General features: G+C 36.9%; 1 protein-coding gene across 4 annotated transcripts in view; it reads left to right on the plus strand.

Annotated features, from left to right (window-relative positions):
- LOC110029342 (probable acyl-[acyl-carrier-protein]--UDP-N-acetylglucosamine O-acyltransferase, mitochondrial) overlaps positions 1-12,593 on the plus strand; it is an 83,314-nt gene that overhangs the window by 42,515 nt on the left and 28,206 nt on the right. The window lies entirely within an intron of this gene.

Raw genomic sequence — 12,593 nt, forward strand, 5'->3', positions numbered from 1 at the left:
GGGGTGGGGGAGAGGGAGAGAGTTAAGATGATTAAGAGTAATAATTAAATTTCCTTTGATTTCAATTCATAAGAATATTGAAGGTTATTTTTTTTTAATTTTACTTTTTTATATATATAAGGTTACATTTTAATTCAAATCAAGTCTTATGATCTTAAAAAGATTTGTTGGGTTAAACTACATCGAAAGAATCTCCTTTTATTTTCACCGCAGCATAGAATCACAAGATTCAAGAGAATCGGAATAATAAATTTAAGCACAGAGGCAAAATCAAAACAACCAGAAAAGCACACAAGAATTTTACATGAAAAAACCCGAGAATGAGAAAAAACCACAGAGCGACACCACCACAAATTCATTATTAAAATCAGAAAGTATTACTAAGGATTCACACAAGTTTCTTCTCTACATTCACACGAAGAAATTTACAGGATGCTGCACAATCGTTCTTCTCTGATCTGATGCGAACAACACGCCGATATCCTCAAAATCCTCCTAACTCTTCTCTACTTCATTAGGAACTTGTTGAAGAACACCCCATGAAGTCTTGCACCTAACACACATTACACTGCGCGAAATTTTGGTCTTAAAATAAAAAAATTGTGGTAACTGCATCGGGTGCAAAAGCGCTTCTCTCTCGGGTAAGAAGAGATTGCGCTAGCATAGTTTGGTGCCTGGGTGCTCAAGGGGGCGCAAAGGCACCCTCCTCTGTCTAGCGCCTAAACATGGGCCCAAAGGCGCCCCCTTCATAAGCAGCGCCCAAGCCCGATGCTTAGGCTCTAGGTTCTTGGTTTTTCCTTGATGCTTTGGCTCCACAAGACTAACAATCTCCCACTTGGAGACAAGAGCACCCAACACCAAACCTCTTTACCGACACCTCCTTCTTAATTGTCTTCATAGTTTTGTAATGTGGTCACGTTCCTTGGTGTGATTCACCTCCGATCTCAAACTTCATGAAATCCAACTAAAGCCAAACACAGCTTAAGTTTCACAATAGTCACCAACTTCTTTAACATACCCACATGATTCTGAGCTGTGTATTTTCTCTAGGAAACACTACCCACGTTTAAAAAGAGAGCGAATAAAATGATATCTCAGTAGAATGTGCTTTGTGCTAACATAAAAAAAAACATTCTTAGCAAGGTGATTCACACTCATACTGTCATTGTAAATCTTTCCAATTCTCTGCTCCTTACCAAGTTCTGCCATGAAACTCTGTAGCTAAATCATCTTCTTGCTAGCATCGATAATAACAACACATTTGACCTCCGCAGTAGAATGCACAATGATCTGATGCAACCTGGAAACTCTATTCACCGTTGTGCTCCCCAATGTGAAGATATATCTCATTGTATTTATCGTACTTTTCACATGTCCTGCTAGATCTGAATCTACGAATCCCTGTAGACTGATCACTGCACTTCCATAACAAAGTGTCCTGTTGAATGTTATACCTGAGAATCCACTTTACCAGCTCCCAATAATGTTTGCGTGAATTGCTTATGTACCTACTGATCACTCCCACTACATATGCAATATCTGGCTTGACACAAATCATCACATACATCTAGCTTCTAACTATTGTAGAATATGGAGTTCTCTTCGTTTGTGCTTGCTTTTCTTCAAAGTTAGGCGATAGCTCCTTAAATAGTTTGAAGTGACTACCTAAGGGGGTGCTAAATGGTTTCGCCTCACTCATGTTGATCACATGTAGGATCTTTCCAACAAACTGTGCCTGAGACAACTTCAGTGTTCTTGCACTCATGCCCCTGTTAATTATCATCTCGAGGATCTTCTTGGCTGGACCTAAATTCTTCATCTCGAACTCACTTGATAGCTGATTCTTCAAGTCCCTGATTTTCTCCATATTTGCCCCTGAAAATCATGTCATCCACCTACAAAAGAAGCAAACCATAACAGTTACTGAATTGTTTGATTAAACAACAGTGGTTTCTCTAGCACTTCAAGTACCCATTGTCTAACATGAATCTGTGAAATCTCATGCACTACTGTCTCGGGGCCTTTTCAAGTCATAGAGACTTCCTCAATATGCAGAACAAACCTTCTTTGCCTGGAACATTGTAACCTTGTGATTGCACCATGTACAGTTTCTCCTCCAGATCTTCATGTAAGAAAGCTGTTTTTACATCTATCTGCTTCAAATGTAGATCTTCTTTTACTACCCGACTCAGCACAACCCTCACAATCATCTTCACAATTGGGGAGAAGATCTCTGTATGATCCACTCATTCTCTTTGCTGGAAATCTTTCACAACAAATCTTATCTTGTACCGCTTGCTACCATCTGACTCCTCTTTCAGCATATAAATCCACTTGTTGTGCAGTGCTCTTTTGTCATTTGGTAGTACCGTCAAATCCCAAGTTTGGTTTGACTCCAAAGATTGCATTTTTTTTATCCACGATGAGCTCCCACTCCCTTGAATCTTCAACTTGAGTGGCCTTCTCAAAGTACTGTGGTCCACCACTATCAGTTAGTAACAAATAATGTTAAGAAGGAGAATACTTTTGTATTGGTTGTCTCACTCTGCTTGATCATCTGACTTCTGTAGCAGATGTTTGAGGAACTTCTAGTGCTCTTTTTGGTTCATCAATTCTTCTTTTTCCATCCTCCTGATCACCAGCATCATTTATCTCCACATATCTGGGTTCTTCAGAAGCAGCTGACGGACTGTTATTAGCTCTGACTTTGTCCTTGTGCATTTACATCTCGTTGAAAGTGACATCTCTGCTCTTGATGAATTTTTCATTATGATAATCTCAAAACTTATACCCAAACTCATCTGAGCCATATCCATTGAAGGTGCACTTGACAGATTTTGAGTTAAGCTTGTTTCTAGAACTTGCATCAACATGCACATATGCAGATCACACAAATACTCTTAAATGAGATAAATACCTTTTTGTCACTCCAGGTTTCTTCAGGTATGCCCTCCTCCAAAGGTACTGGTAGACTACGATTAATCAGATAAACTGCAGTGTTAACTGCTTTAGCCTAAAACTATTTCGGCAAGCCTGCATGTAACATCATGTTTTTAGCATTCTCCGTGATTATTCTGGTCATGCGTTCAACCATACTGTTTGGTTGTGGTGTTCTTGGGATAGTGAATACCACGTCTATAGCACAAAAATTTCCGAATTTATGATCGCGACACTCACCTCCATTATCTTATATGAGACACTTCAGCTTCAAGTCCGATTTATTTTCTACCATAGCTTCCATTTCTTAAAGAATTCAAATACATCTGATTTTTTTGCTTTAAGAAATAAAATTATACTTTTCTCGTGCGATCATCAATGAATGTGACAAAATAGCGAGGGCCTCCAATGACCTGAATTAGAGTAGGACTCCACTCTAGTTTCTTTGAGTTCACCACTGATCTACTCTTCAAGAAATAAACTTTCTTCTGCTTGCCATATATACAATTTTTACAGAAATTTAGATCAACTGATTTCAAACTTTGAGGTTTTTTTTAGAAAGTAGGGACTTCATACCTTTCTCACTTATATGACCAAACTTGCTGTGCCACAAACCTGCTTCCACTCTGATTCCAACAATATCAATGAAATAAGCTATTTCATTGATCAAATAAATGGTGCTTTCAATGTTGCTCCAGCTATCACTAATGCTCCCTAGTTACCTTCCACGAATCACCTGTGAAAGTTGTCACAAATCCTGACTTTGTCACCTGACTCACAGATAAAAAACTTCTCTTCAAACTTGGAACATGTCTGATTTCAGTAAGATTCCAGACTGTTCCATTCAACAACTTGATATCAACATCACCCTTTCCTACTATACTGCAGGCCTTGTTATCTCCCAAATAAACCTTCCTTAGATCACTCTTAGAGTAGTTTTTAATTACCTTTTTGTTGGGGCAAGCATGAAAAAGGCACCTTAATTCACTATCCAGGATTCAGTTCTGACTAGGAATAACGCCAAGGAGTCATTTTGGATTTCACCAATGGAGATAGTAGTAGAGAAATTACTATTCTGTCATCTACCACCAGCTTTTCTTGGAGCTTTAGAGTCCTTTTTGAAATGCCTCTTCTTACTGCAATTTCACCATTCTTCTCTGCTTGACTTAGGCTTTCCTTTCTTGGAGTTCGATCTACCTCTGCTTGTATTCCTGCTCAGATTCCTTCCTCTGTTATCAAGATTCAAAGCAGAACTGAAGATTCATCATTCGTTGCTTTTCTGCGAACTTCTTCATTCAACATCAAAATCACGATGTCATCAAAGTTTAATTTTGAAGATCCTAAAGAGTTGCTCACCACCGTTACTAAACCATCATAATTGTCTGGCGATGAAGATAGTATCACCAGTGCTTTGATATCGTCATCAAACTTCATTATCCCCACAAAACACAACTGACTCGCAATAATGTTGAAGTTATTGAGATGCTTCGTCACTGTACTATCTTCTACTATCTTCATGTTGAATAATTTCTCAAAAAAAAAACCTTATTAGAAACAAAATATTTTTCATATATCTTGGCCAGTGCCGCAATAATCCACCATAGTTTTTCTCATTCGAAATATTAAATGCAACATATGAGGAAAGTGATAATCTGATCAAACCTAGTACCATTCGATCCAACACTTCCCATTTCTCCTTTGACATGAGTATAGTTTGTTTTGATAGAACAAATCCTTCACTCGCATCTTCGAGAAAGCGATATTTGGCCCATTAAATTTCTCCGCCTTGAACCTTGTTTCTTTGGTCATTATTCTCACTCAAATCGAACCCTGCTCTGATACCAGTATGTTGGGATAAACTACTTCGAAAGAATCTTCTTCTAGTTCTACCGCGAAATAGGATCGGATTCGAGAAAACTGATACTTCGAAAGAATCTTCTTCTAGTTCTACCGCGAAATAGGATCATAGGATTCGAGAAAACTGAAACAATAAATTTAAGCACAAAAGCAAAATCAAAACAATCAGAAAAGCATATGAGAATTTTACGTAGAAAAACCCGAGAATGGGAAAAAACTACAAAGCCACACCACCACAAATTCACTATGAAAATTAGATAGTTTTACAAATGACTCAGATAAGTTTGTTCTCCACACTCACACTAAAAAACTTATGAGACGCTCCACAATATTCGTTCTCCGATCCAACACGAACAACACATGCCAAGATCCTAGAAATTCTCCTCTCCAACTCTTATCTGATTCGCCATGACCTTGTTGAAGAACATCCTAAGAAGTCTTATACCCAACACACATTATGTCACTAGAAATTTTGTTCTTAAAACCAAAAAATCAGGGTAACTGCATCGAGCGCAAAAGCGTCTGGACTGGGTGCAAAAGCGTCCGTCTCTCGGGTTAGAAGAGATTGCGTTAGTAAAGTTTGGCGCTTTTGAGTTCTAGGGGGGCGCATTTGCGCCCTCTTCTTTGTCGAGCTCCTAAACATGGGCGCAATGGCGCTCCCTTTAGAAGCAGCGCCCAAGCCTGCTCTTAGGCGTGCGGTTCTTGGTCTTCCTTTGGTGCTTTGGCTTCACAAGACTAAAAAAATTAACATATGATTAATGAAATGACAGTTAATATGTAATAAATAAAAAATAAATGAACATAAACTAATAAAAATAAAGTTAATATGTAACTAATAAAAAGATCAGCATAGGAATAAAAACAGTACATTTGTTTGGTTAGCTTCATTTGAATTTACTTTGAATTGGAACTTTGCAATGAACATGGTCCTGAGTCTTACATGTGGGTCTTGTGTACTCCTCAAGCATATCTAGTGCTACCTCATTTTCTCCTCACGTGTGATCCAAAAATCTTCTATTGGAGGCTTATTCTTCTAATTATCCAAGTTTTTGTGTGCTCTAGAATTAGTGTTATAATTTAACCAATAATAATTTATTCCACTTTGTTTGTTGCCTAAAATGAAATTCAAAAAGTTTCTTAGTGCCTCAAAAAAGCTTGGAACTTAAATGAAATTCATGCTTAAATTAATCCATGGTGTATTTGTAATTGGTGAGAAAATTTGAAGTTCAAAATTTTGCTTAGTAGCCTTTATTGATAAATGTGACATTTAGACCAGGATCATGGTTTATGGAAGGCCACTGTAGATCCTATGAAAGTAATGTGATAGTCATATCTCATGTAAGGTGCTTAGACAGTCTAACAACGAGTAAATCTCATATGAGAAGTCACATACAAATTATGATTAATGCATAATAAAGAAACCTTAAGCATAATTCCATCACTAACTCAGAATCTATATAAAGTGCTAGCTATTGCCTCATTAGATGAATAAAACGTGGAATTAAAATCAAGACATGAAAGCTATTAATTTTAATCAATCAAGTTGAGATACTTCTTGAAAAATAACGACCAATGAACAACGCTGGTGACTCAAGGTGTCAGCAATTTTGTTATTAACGCTCTTCTAGTGTCTTACAATACCCTTGATGATATACAACTCTTTTTGCATGGATAAAATTTATTACTTTTATTGTATTTGCTTCAAGGACATATTAGAATGTTACAAACTAGTGGTTACAAACACTTCTTCTTCATGTGTTTGGAATAATATAAATTGATGATTATATTTTGTATATTTCTATCTTGTATATGTTAGTTTTTTGCTTAGTATGTTGTATTACTTTGTTGGTTTAGAATGCCATCAAATTACAAAATCAAACACCTAAATTATCACTTGATATTTTAAAAAATAATGAGAAATGAGTAAGTTTAAGAGTTTAGGTTGGACGTTCTTATTCCTTAATAGAATAAAAAACTGTGTTTGGGGTGGCTTTTGAAACTAATGTTTTTAATACATTAGCCAGATGAGCTTAGTGGTGCTAAACGTCTTAATGAATCTATAATAGAAAGTGATAAAAAATGCTAAAGTGAAAAACAACTTTTTTACTTTCGTTGAGGTTTCTTAATAGTATCTTCAAGAAATCCTATATATAGACTTAGTATTAATGTAAGTGTAAAGTCCTAAAATGATCCTCTGATTATTTACATAGTCATTTTAGTCTGATAGTCTACAAAATTATTAAATTAGCCCCCATACTATTTTAGTAATGGTTAAAATTATTCCCCTTAAAGTGTTCAAGGCCTATTTTAACCCATATTAAAAAAAATTTAGAGACTAAATTAATATTTTTGTTGTGCAAATCATTTATAGTGGTTGTTAATTAGTCCATTGAGTTATTTCACATGGTCAAGTGGTTGACTTCTCAATTCAAGTGGCAAGTTTCATAGGGCCAAGTGGAACACTCAATAGCTTGTAGGAAAGCATTTGCGGCATGCCGTTAATTTATTTATTTTGAGTTATCGGTGACAAGTAAATGAGATCGCGAGGCTGAGTAGTTAATTTGCCACATGGGGCAGAGTATTTGTCTTCATTCCGAGGGTTGAGTAGGTCCTAGGCAGCCACCTGAGATTGTGTGGCTGCTCGAAGCATTAATGAGTAATTGACCAGTTAACGATCTGTTTGGGGCAGCTTCAACTTATTAATAAGCTGCTGCGCAGTAGCTGCCTTAGGAAACTGTTGCGGGGAAGCTGCTACGGATAAGCTGGCTGATTATTTGTTTTCTGTGGTTTGAAAACAGCTGCGCGACAGTTATTTCTGGACAAATGACCATCCTGCCCGTGTATTAATGCTGTTTGGAATAGAACTGTCATAGCCATATATTTGATACTTCAAAATTGAAAATCTACTTCAGAACAGTATAAAAATCTAGTTAAACACATTATTTAACAGTGAGTATCAAGATTGCTAAAAAATAAAAAAAAATCTATTAAAATTATAGTTAATAATATGATAATATTAATTTTCCAGGTCACTCTCGGCAGTGGAATCTACCGAACTATCTGCCCATCTGAATAAGTCACACTTATTCGTGATTCTCCGTGAGCACCTGTAGGACTGTCTCTTATAGCTATGCGTATGACGTGACATAAGTAGGGATGTCTGAAGTCCACAGTGCAGAGCAATCGTCAGGAGGTCCTTGAAATCGTGGAGCTCATCTTTTCTGTATGTTACAAAAAACAATTCATTAGCCATAACAGAAGTTGAAATTGCTAAAAGAAGTACTTAATTAAAGTTTTTTGCAAGCGTGTGGTCTCAAAGAACTCAATATACCAACCAACGAATCTACACTACAAGAAGACAATATATTTTGTAAAAAAAATTCTTGGTTGCCTTTAACCCACCTAAAACCAGGTTCATGTTTGTCACATATGCATATCACCAAAAAAGACCATATTGAAGATCCTAAAAAACCATTTTGCCAAAAACGAAGAGAGGAACTTGGTTGTCTTCATTAGAATTTCACATGTAACACCAACCAACAACGACTAACAGACTATCTAATAGAATCCTTAAGTTCAAACGTCTCATCATTGACCTCTCAAACACACCAAAAGAAAAACAAGTGAAATGCAATTGAAAAAATACACAACGAAAAAAAAAACACCATAAAAATTTCAAACAATATAAAATGTAAAATACAAATGATTTTGAATAAAAGAAAGAAAGTACAACTAATATTAAATAAAGAAGAAATACTCCAATCACCCTCCTATTATTGCATCATTAATTTGTTCCCTTAATTATGTCATCTCGCAAGCATATTCCCCATCTTTAGTACAGGTGGTGGAAGCATTATTCTTAAGCTGTGACAAAGAATGCTAAGACGATACTCAAATGCCTTAGCAGATAACTTGCTCTTGATCCTCATCTGCCCTACGAAAGTTGATGTCTTTGCGGGAAGGATGCTGTCGAATGTAATTTTGGAGATCCATTGTGACAATCATAATCTACTTCTATTTGGGAAACAGTTTGGATGACATATCGCGGAGTATAACCTATTTTTTTTTTCAAACACCAAAAGTAGGAATGTCTTTTATTGAATATTTCTTTTCTACTTCGTGCTACATTGCTTGCTCGCTCAAAGTTTTGGTATGTGAACTCTTATCAGAATAGAGCTTGAGATACCCTCGCTGCAATGGATATCCAACATTAACCAAGTAGCATTTACCTAATATGAATTACATAATTAATATTGAGATAAAAGTCAATTACGAGATTAACAGAGTCTCAAGCATACCTGCAGAAGGATGTGGGATGTTTTAAGTGACATTCCGCGTTGCAACTTTAAAAATTCTACTGTTATGTTCGTTGACTTCCCAACCGATCATAACAAAAGTGAAACACATGTTGAAATCCTAAACGCCCATGACATTCTGCGTCGGGCTCCTACAATGATCGATAAATGCAATTTTTCATTATCTGGAACATGTGCATCAACATATTGTTGATTTTGTAATAACACAACGCTTCTTTCAAAATTGGATATAATGAATTTGAGACGTTACATTAAAGAACGACATGTACCGTGCATCGTGTGAAATCTCTGTAGGAGTCCGTTTGAATGTAGGATCAGTGGGTTTTATGCTTGTGAAGAAAAACTCACAAGTGCCTTCACCCTAGTGAGAAATATCTGTAAATTGTTTCGAAGGAGTGTTGAAATCGCTGAATTGCTTCTCACATTGATTCATTCTGGAATAATATGTAGACGGTTATCACAAACACCTCTCGCGAAGTCGTCCTTGAAGAGCCATGAAGTCCCTTGTTTCCGTGTAGTTTCTCCAACAAATCGTTGAATACTGTCTGTCTCATGCAGAATAGATTGCTAATTCTCGTTGGGTTACCCACATGTAACTCTCCAACTCATTTATCCTCAACGTATGAGGATGTCATGCAATGTGAGCGATTTTTGTTCGAGTTGTAATATTTATAGATCAAGCATACAACAACTGCAATTCTCCATTTGCACCTTTCTTTGGTTGTTTCAATGTAAATCAGTTTCATACTAGCTCACACAAATATCAATGAATTAGCTAAAAATCCTATAAGATTAAGAACAACACAATAAATATATAAACATCACTGAATAAGCCATGTCCCAAGCAGTTGAAATATACAAAGAAAAATGAAAAACAATAAACAAATATAAATGTCCCAAGTGATTGTAAATAAAAAAGTCTCTCAAATGTTGATGCGATCATAAAAACATCGTAGCTATGCTGCATACGATAATTGTGCATTTTGACGAAAAAATCTCTACGGGTCGGATCTTCAAGCAACTCTATCGCAATAAATACAGTGGTTCATCCTCAGAAAAATTTTTAGTTGCATTTAGAATTTGCAGGACCTGGTGGATAGAATTTTGCTTGAGATGGGTGGGGTGTAGCGCTAGAAGAAGCCACCAGCTGTGATATCTTGCTTCTAAGGAAAGCAGCCCCAAATTTTTTTTTATTCTCCACCTGCGGACGCTTAAAACGGGAGGTGGACTTAACTTCATGGAGGTCCGGGCTGGGGACTTCGGTTGAATCATCTGACCTGTCGGCTTCCAAGCTCTCAGGAGTGCTACCAAATCCTTTCTCACAGGGGGCACGTGCATAGTTGCCCGTAGCAACGACACCCCCAAATATTCGATGCAACTTCTTCTCCAACTCAGGATCATGTCCACAAATTTTAATTTTCTTTGCAGTAGGCACCACCTAAAAAATCATAACATACACTTCAATTTAAAAACAAAATGAAAATGACCAAATTAGGGGACATGTAAAAAATGCTTGCTGCAATTCTTTCTACCTACCACTCCTCGGGAGCATCAATGGTTCGTTTCACCGAATCCCACCCCAAACTCATTGATCATCGTTTCAATTCCTTCCATATTTTCCAATCCTTTTTGAGCTGATCTCACTTGTCCTTTAATTGCATCCTGTCGTACTCTCTGTCTATACTTTCCTTGATTTTTTTTATAATATTATGTCACCATTCTTTGTTGAAATAGGTAGTAGGTTTATTTTTCAGATCGATCTCCTTGAGGAAAATATTACAAAATATTATTTTGGTTTCTGTCCCCCATTGCAGGTGGACCAGCCTATTTGGTCGTAGCCATTGTATTACTCTGATTAAAAAAAATGAAGTTACATAATTAATAATGCAACAATATATGCACATTGCGAACAGTCAACCACCCCAATCCACAACCAGCACACAACCACATAACCCAAGGTACACACACAGCACAATCTGGACCCAACCAACCATATTCACTAGATAACCCACAACCACAACAGCACCCCCAACGCACAACCACCACAGCCCACAACCCACAATTCAAATTATAGGAAATATACTTTGAATTCACACAACCACCAGAGACACAGACACTACCCCAAAGCCACACCCACAAAACCTCAACCCACATCCTTAGACTCAGCTCACATCCATCACCCAAACTCACTGCCACTACCCAAACCCACAACCACCACACAACCACACAGAACCACGACCCACTGTTACCTCCACAACCAACAACCAAAACAACCATTCCAAAACCACCAACAACACAAACACAATCCCAAGCCACAACAACCATTCCAACTTTTGAGCTCATTTAACATACCAAAAAGTAGTTAACATATTATGCATATAGAAGAGAGTAGCTCACCCACTACAACCACCATAAAGTTCAACCTATAAGCCACATCCACCACCTCAACCCACAACCACCACACAAACACAGAACCCGCAGCATAAGCTAGAGCCAGCACACAACCACAGCTAGCACCCCAACCCATAACCACCACCCTAATCCACAGCTACCACACAACCACAGAACCAACAACACAAACTTGAGTCGCCACACAACCACAGAATCCCAACCCACAAGTACCACCACCACACAACCATGACCAATTCCCCAAACCAAAGCCATCATACAACCACAGAACCCACCGCTCAAGCTTGAGCCTCCACACAAGCACAAAACATTCACTAATGCAGAAATTAAATCACATTGGTAAAAAGCTTTTTTTATATTTTTCTCATGAATATAAAAGAAGAGTATAAAAACTCAAAAGCCCACGCATGAAAGCACTTATGTTTAATATAAAAAAGTAAATTATTAGCAAATAACAGGAGCTTCCGACCTCTCCAAATCTTGTTAATCAATCTTTCTCAACTTGTAAAACTAAGAAAACATATTATTTCGAAAAATAACAGAGGCATTACCTTACAACGCTATCATGATTGTGATTAACTAGCTAAAATAGTCGTCCGGAACAACTTGTTATGATGCTCTATTATCTTCCGATGGTTAATCATCAAAGAAGGTAAATATTGAAGATCCAGACAATGCATGAGAAAAGACAACAATGACTACTGCCAAATGGAATTTTGGGTCATTTATATGCATATTACAAAACTCTTATGTATTTTACATGGTAAATTTTGAAGATCCAGACAATGCAGCAGAAAAGACAACAATGACTACTGCCAAATGGAATTTTGGGTCATTTATATGCATATCACAAAACTCTTATGTATTTTACATGGTAAATATTGAAGATCCAGACAATGCAGGAGAAAAGACAACAATGATTACTGCCAAATGGAATTTTTGGTCATTTATTTGCATATCTCAAAACTCTTATGTATTTTACATATCTCATACCTAAACTTTCATATATAGACACATAACACAAAATACTTTCACATTAACTTGGAAATTTTGGTATTTTTGATGGATAACCTA

This window comes from Phalaenopsis equestris, unplaced genomic scaffold (genome assembly GCF_001263595.1).
Source record: "Phalaenopsis equestris unplaced genomic scaffold, ASM126359v1 Scaffold000565, whole genome shotgun sequence".
NCBI lineage: Eukaryota > Viridiplantae > Streptophyta > Magnoliopsida > Asparagales > Orchidaceae > Phalaenopsis > Phalaenopsis equestris.